At 34.3% G+C, this 6,945-nt stretch overlaps 1 pseudogene; it reads right to left on the reverse strand.

The window, feature by feature from the left end:
* Positions 1-275: 275 nt before the first annotated feature.
* On the reverse strand, positions 276-1,426 carry LOC112915604 (ataxin-3-like; annotated as a pseudogene).
* Positions 1,427-6,945: the final 5,519 nt, after the last annotated feature.

Consider the following 6,945-nt stretch of genomic DNA (forward strand, 5'->3'; position numbering starts at 1 on the left):
TAAATCTTTAAAAAAAAAAAGTATAAGTGTTTATATCTATATTTTTATTGGCTTATTTTATGCAGCTGAGGTTTATGTTGCCTTTGTTAATTCTTAACATTCAGAAAACTATTTTAAATTTCTTTAATCTCTAAATGCCTCTTTGGCTAGTGTATGGAGGATCACTATTTAGTCCTACAGCTGATGCATTTTTCCACTTTCTGTTGCAAACCACCTAAAAGTCTTATCTCCTCTGTTGAACATTGCTTCTTTGACACATGACTAAAGCAGACCCTCTGTGCTGTAACCACACAGATAATAATGTTGGAAAGTAAGAACATCTAAATGATTTATAAAAGGTATTATTTTTTCCCTTCTGTTTTGAAACTATTTCTAACAGTTTCCAAAGACATGGTCACGGCTGCTTGAAGCATGTCTTCCTCACTCATAACATCTCCTGGATCACTGCCTAGAGCTTCTGAACTTGTGGTGGGCCTTTTACATGGATGTGAGAACTGTCCTGGTGGATCCTGCTGCTGCTATTGCTGCTGTTGCTGCTGCTGCTGCTGCTTTTCAAAGTAGGCTTTTCTTCTCTTCCATAGCTCTTCCAAAGTAAGATGTGTACCTGATGCCTGTGGAATATCTTGAGATATCCTTCTGGAACTACCTTGCATACTGAGCTGAATAGCCCTATGGAGATCTGCTTCTTCATCTTCCATGTCCATTTCTTGGCAACTTAGTGCCAGAGCCCTCTGCAAATCTTCCTCATCTTCATCTAACATGCCTGACCCATCGTTTGCTTCTAAGACTCATTCCAGATCTGTTCTCCAGACTCTCTGTTCTTTTAGTTGTGCTAATTCTTCTCCAATAAGTTTTGGTTTCTGCATCTGTTGGACCCTGATCATCTGTAGAAGTTGGTCAGCTTTACAATCTGGCAGGTCACCTTAACAACAAATATAGAATAACTTTGCTGTTGTAATTGAGCTAGGAAAAGCGCAAGGTACATGCCTGATGTTAATTCTGGACCCATCAAGAGAGAATTCAAGTTGAACCACTGTTTCCCTAATTTTCTAACTGTAAACCAGTATTCTTTGTAATTGCAAACAAATGATCTTTCATTTATGGGATCGATCCTGAGCCTCTGATACTCCGGACTGTTGAAGAGAATTAGTTCTAAACCCTAAACTTTCAAGGCATTGCTTATAACTTGAATAGAGAAAAAACCACTGTCATCCATATTTCCAAAAGGCTGCTGTAAAACTGTGTGATATTCTTCACTAGTAACTCTTCCTTCTGCTATTCTCATCCTCTCTTCTTCATCTAGCTGATGTGCAAATGAAGATAATTCCACAGGGCTAAAATATTCTCCTTGCAATAGATTATTCAAGCAATGTTGAGCACAAAGTGAGCCTTCTTGTTTCTCGTGGAAGATGGACTCCATGTTTATTTGTCTCACCTTTGTTAATTCTTGAGATCAGTGTGAATCTCAGATCTTTCAATCATCACTGAAATATATTTTTGAGAGCTCAGCAAGAACATTAATTTTCTTTTCTAAATTGACCACATTCATCCACAGTATGCATCTCAACTTGAAACTGCATAACTGGAGTATGAGATAGATTAGCCCCAGTCCTCACTCTTAATTCCTAACATAAGTCTAGAGTATTCAACAATTGTTATTTTATCAATCCAAGAATTTTTTATGATAATTTACCTTTAGTAAAAATTGGCTGAGGTACAAGCAGAGAGATTCTTCTGCTAAATTTCTAGGGCTATAATCTGGATATCTACCTAGACAACCAAGTTCCAAGAATCTGATTCTTACCTACACAGCAACATGAAGAATCATGTTACCAGATCTTCCCTTAATTGGCTCATGTGAAGGAGGGTCACCTAAAAGATACAATGATGGTGATTTTTGGTTCTAAGTGGTTCTAAGATCCTGATGGTGAAAAAATGAGGAATGCTGTGAGGTGTGGGGCTTCTCTTAGTAGATGATATACTACAACCAAAAAATGCTTCCATTCACTTAACATCTATAAAATTCCACTTCAAAAGTTGATTTTATTTTGAAAACGTAACATGAAATTTCCAGAGATTATTCTAAGGTAGTTCCTTCAAATTTGTCCTTAATACTGAATGCCCAACAATCATTTATTATATTTCCTCTTACTTAAAACTAATAGGAGAAAGAATTCTCAATTTTCTCTAAGGTTATCACAAAATAGGCAAAAGATATTATATTGGAAATTTTTTTTTATCTCATCTAGTTATTTAACATCATGCAATGAAAATTTATGAAAACAATGCTCTGTAGGAGCATTGGTCCTTTTGTCAATATGCTAATATTTGAAGTTAATTTTAGGTTAGCTATTTTGTTTAAGTTGGTTTCCGTTTTGTTTTTTTTTTAAGTTGGGTTTATTTCATAAAAAATTGCAAAGGATGAAATAATCTGTTAAAGTCAGCCTACAGATATGTTCCACAAAATTATATAATCTAAAGTAGAAAATAATTTTAGGGCCCAAATTAACAAATAGAAACTTTATACTTTGAATTCAGAAGACATTTTATAGCATTTTTGTCTTCCTTTCTCAAATTTTCTCAAAGCCCCTTATTCTAAGAATTAATTTCCTCTCCCCTAAAGTTAAAAGTCCATCTTTTCACATAAGTATAAAACAGGATCTAGATTTCTCTAATATAGTAACTTATGACTTAAAAACCCCTCGATTCAGTTGTTTCAATAGCAACAGCTATAATTACATCCCCTTTTTGACACTGCTTTCCTGATTTGATCCTATTTAAGCTTTCCAAGAACCAACATAGTGACAACTTGTTTATTCAGAAGAAATCAAGAAAAGTAGGATTATAGTCAGATGAGCATACACTCATGTCATGTTCAACGAAATGCTCTGGAAGCTTTGAATGTTTTCTAAAATGTTAAATATTTCATGGCCACAAAGATATACTTCTCTGTGTCATTCTAGGAATTGGGTTTGTTTGTTTCTACAATGCCTGTGCACCCTCTTATGGACATTTTAGGATTTGCTTTGTTGAAAGATTCCATTTATTCAAGGCTATTCAAAGGTTTCATGTTGTAAATTTGAATTTTTATTAGGATAATGACATTTACACACTTCACACCTTTAAATCTGTGATTTCATAATCCCAAATATTAATTGAAGCTCACACCTCTTCACACTGTTGAGAAAACCAAAGTAGATAGAGTCGAGGTTACTAGGATAATAATTAGGAAACACTCCATACTTTCCAATTATGTCTGACATATTAACAAGCTAATAAGAATTTTAGATTCTGCTTCCTAGGCATAAAACAATTCAATAGTAAGGCCATGATTAGGTATCACAGTTCTTATTTCCTGATACTGATATGACAAAAATCAACTTAGAATTTGTTTGGGCCTGTTTATGCAAAGCATGAAAATGACTGAAGACAATAGCCTAAAAAGAACAGCAGAAATGTGGCTGTTTTCCATTAAAAAGTAGCAACAGCAAGATTAAACACACACACACACACACACACACACACACACACACACTTTACAGTTTAATTGTCTCATGTGTTGTCTTGGAAACATTAAATTCCTTTAAACCTAGAGATCTTAAAAAAAAAAAAACTAACAATCAACTATTACCTTTCTATTATGTTTAATTTGACACCCATAATAAAAGGAAAGACTGCTTATTCTTTTCCTGACTTAAAATCTCCTTTCTATTACTCATGATCTCATATTTAGAAAACGTTTAGGAAAAATGTGAGAAGTTTTAATGACAACCTTTATTTCTGAGTTCATGCCGCTGTTAGTGATAAGGATATCTGCTTTGTGGTAAAGAGAAGCAACTGTTCAAATTCTACATAAGGCAGGGGAACTACTGTTTAAAATGTTTGTGAGGAGAATTGTTGCATTTCCATATATTTTTTTCTTACTGGGGTGACTGCCTCACATTGTAAGACATTTTTAATTTGAAGTGTAACTTGAGCACCATATGGTCTTTAAACTCTTAACTTCTATTAATTTTGCAGGGTTTTTTTTTTCCCCTCAGTAAAGTACTTCAGGACCAATAGATACATCTATAAGTCAATAACTTTGGTTTCAAAATACAATTGTTTTTACTAAGGGCACAAAAGTGTACTAACCAAGAGTGCAAGAAATCCCATAACTGAATAACATTTAAGGAGATAGAAAACACAGTTTCATCAAGCTAAAGTCAGGTATTACATAGAATGATGCTCCAAATATATTAAGTTTCTGCTAACTCCCAAGTTACAAATTAAATTTAAAAATATAATTTGGGGTGGTTGAACTGAAAATGCAATTATTTTTCATCGTAGATAATAGCACTTACAAAGATCACCAATGCCTGCAATCTATCGATTCACAGGTTTCCAATATGTCGTTATTCGGTGTGTCGGATGTTTTCACAGCAAATACATCTTCGGAACTTCAGGTTATTGCCAGTTCCAGAAATGCTCTTTATAACTATACTTTCAAAGAATCTAAAATCCTACAAGTCATCTCTCTTACAATACAACCATGTCTATTGTCTAAAATACCTTGCTCATAGTTTCTAAACACTGAAAAATCTGTTAAGAAGTTGCCGAGTGAGCACTAACTAGTACCTTATTGACCACTGGAATCTACTTTACAAATAGTGTATCTTTTTTAAAAAGTGAGTATGTTTTGCTAACGAGCATCGCAAATACAGGCGTTCAAATGTTTTCTGTGCTACAAAAGTCTGATACGTCCTACAAAAGTCTGATAATTTAATTGTGCAAAGACAGAAAACAGTTAAAATCTACTGGCCCCAACACTCAGTTAGGAAGCCAGTAATGAGGGTTGTTTGAAAGCACAGTTCCAGGTCCTTAAAATCAGCTACAGGACACTACTTTTCATTTCTTCAGCACTATACCTTTGCACAACACAATGATTACACATTTAGCTCCCTCTATCAGAAACAATGCCCTCCCTCATTGTAGTACATCATTATATATTGGGACTCCTCACACGGTAATGCAATGATTTGTTGGAATGCCTATCCCAGTAGACCACCATATTTAATTTCTTAAAGGCAGGAACTGAACTTATTTTTATATTTCTTGGTACCTGAATAAGCACTAGTTTGATGAAGCAACATGACAGTATTGGATTCCAAAACATCATTATGAAGACCTATGTTTTAATCCTACATGCACTGAGCTTTCCATTTTCAAAATATGTAAATAATTAGCTATTCTATTCTTTGAAGATTGCTGGGAAACTGAAAGATACCTATAAAGTGACTAACCCAGTACCTGGCACATAGAAGGTACTGTTACACAAGCTCAGTAAATGTTAGTTGAATTGATCTTTCCCTGTAGCTCCTTCCATTTATATATTAACTCAAAAATCTCTCCAGATTTTTCAAAATTTAAACAACTATGTTGTTCCTTCTTACACTTTGCCATATACCATAATTGAAACATAATTATATCTATACAAATAAAGAATTTCACTGTATACTCAGGCAATTTAGGCATTTGAAAACAGTAAGTTCAATTTTTTTCCAGGCATGAAATATCCTAAGAATTGGGAACTAAAGTTCAGGGCATCCAGCTTTATTTTCTCTTCTATTTCTCAACAAAAGAGAAAAAAAAATGCTTCAATATTTATAAGACTAAGAATAATGGATGTGCATAATTTCGCTTTAACATACATTTCTGCCTTTTAAACCCAGTTTAAACTCAGTGAAAGGCCAAGAACATGGACTTAATTATGCAGAAAAAAAAAAAAGATGCCTTAACTGCAGTGCACATTCAATAGACAAAATCCAAAGAAAGCAATCCTGCCTGAAACGTTTACAAATCAATTCATTATATTGATTTGGAATGAGTTGTGCTGTAATTTAAAGCATAGATTACTGCAGGCCAAACTTGATAAAGTTCTTTTTTTAAGGTACTTCACTTGGCTATGGACTTGACCTGAGAATTTTCAAGACACGGTGATTTGCCGAACCAAAAGAAAAACAAAAAACAAAAAACCTACTCTATGTGTAAAGGCTACAATTTAAGACCTAACGACTAAGAATTAATCAGAACTGAATTTCAGAAGTACAAAAACCTTTGTCTGAGTTAACTAACAACTTTAATAACCCATTGATACTTTGAGAAAAGGGAATGTGTTTATATTTCATGATGTATAGATATTTCCACCTCATTCCCTAGTTCTAATGCAGTTCTGGAAGAAAAATTTAAGATTTTATTCTATTTTGTTTCTTCTTCGTGGAAAAAGCTGTTCCTTGGGGAACTGGCGATTACACCTAAGAATACTTTTGCCCCATTCAAATCTCCTGATGACTCAGTGTTTTATCTAATGCAACTTAAACATTTTGTCACTTTTTTTCACTTATCATTCTTATGAAGTAGAGATGATAATAGCTGTTGCTACATAGGGTATTTCTCAGAAAGTGCTAAAGCTAGGGTTCAGAAAAGCTCATCTAATTTTAATCACACATCAAGCATGAAGTCAACTATTCAGTTAATTAAGTGGCTAACAATGTGCTTCCTGGAGGAAAAAGATATTTGTTAAAATCACCTTCTTCATAATAAAATACAGGACCTAGTGAATGATAAGGCTTCCTCCATTCCCGTGTTCCCTGAGGGGGTGGGGGGAGAGACACAGCAGGAGTCCAGGGAATGTAAGTGAATAACATAATAAAGCTGAGTCCTTCCTGAGTCCCCAAAAATCAATGTAACAGGATCTTTCCATAACATTAAGCCTCCTTCAATGAGATGTCTCTTGGGCCTCAGTTTCTTTATCTGAGCAAGGACCCTGATTTCCCAATTGTCTTGAGTTTTAAGTGTTGTGAGTTCTTCATAAGCTAAACTGGGCTAATGACAGAAATCAACTACTCTGCTGTGAGCTAATGTCTAGATGACATATGGAAATACAAACATATAATAATGCTTAAA

Source organism: Vulpes vulpes, chromosome 14 (genome assembly GCF_048418805.1).
Source record: "Vulpes vulpes isolate BD-2025 chromosome 14, VulVul3, whole genome shotgun sequence".
NCBI lineage: Eukaryota > Metazoa > Chordata > Mammalia > Carnivora > Canidae > Vulpes > Vulpes vulpes.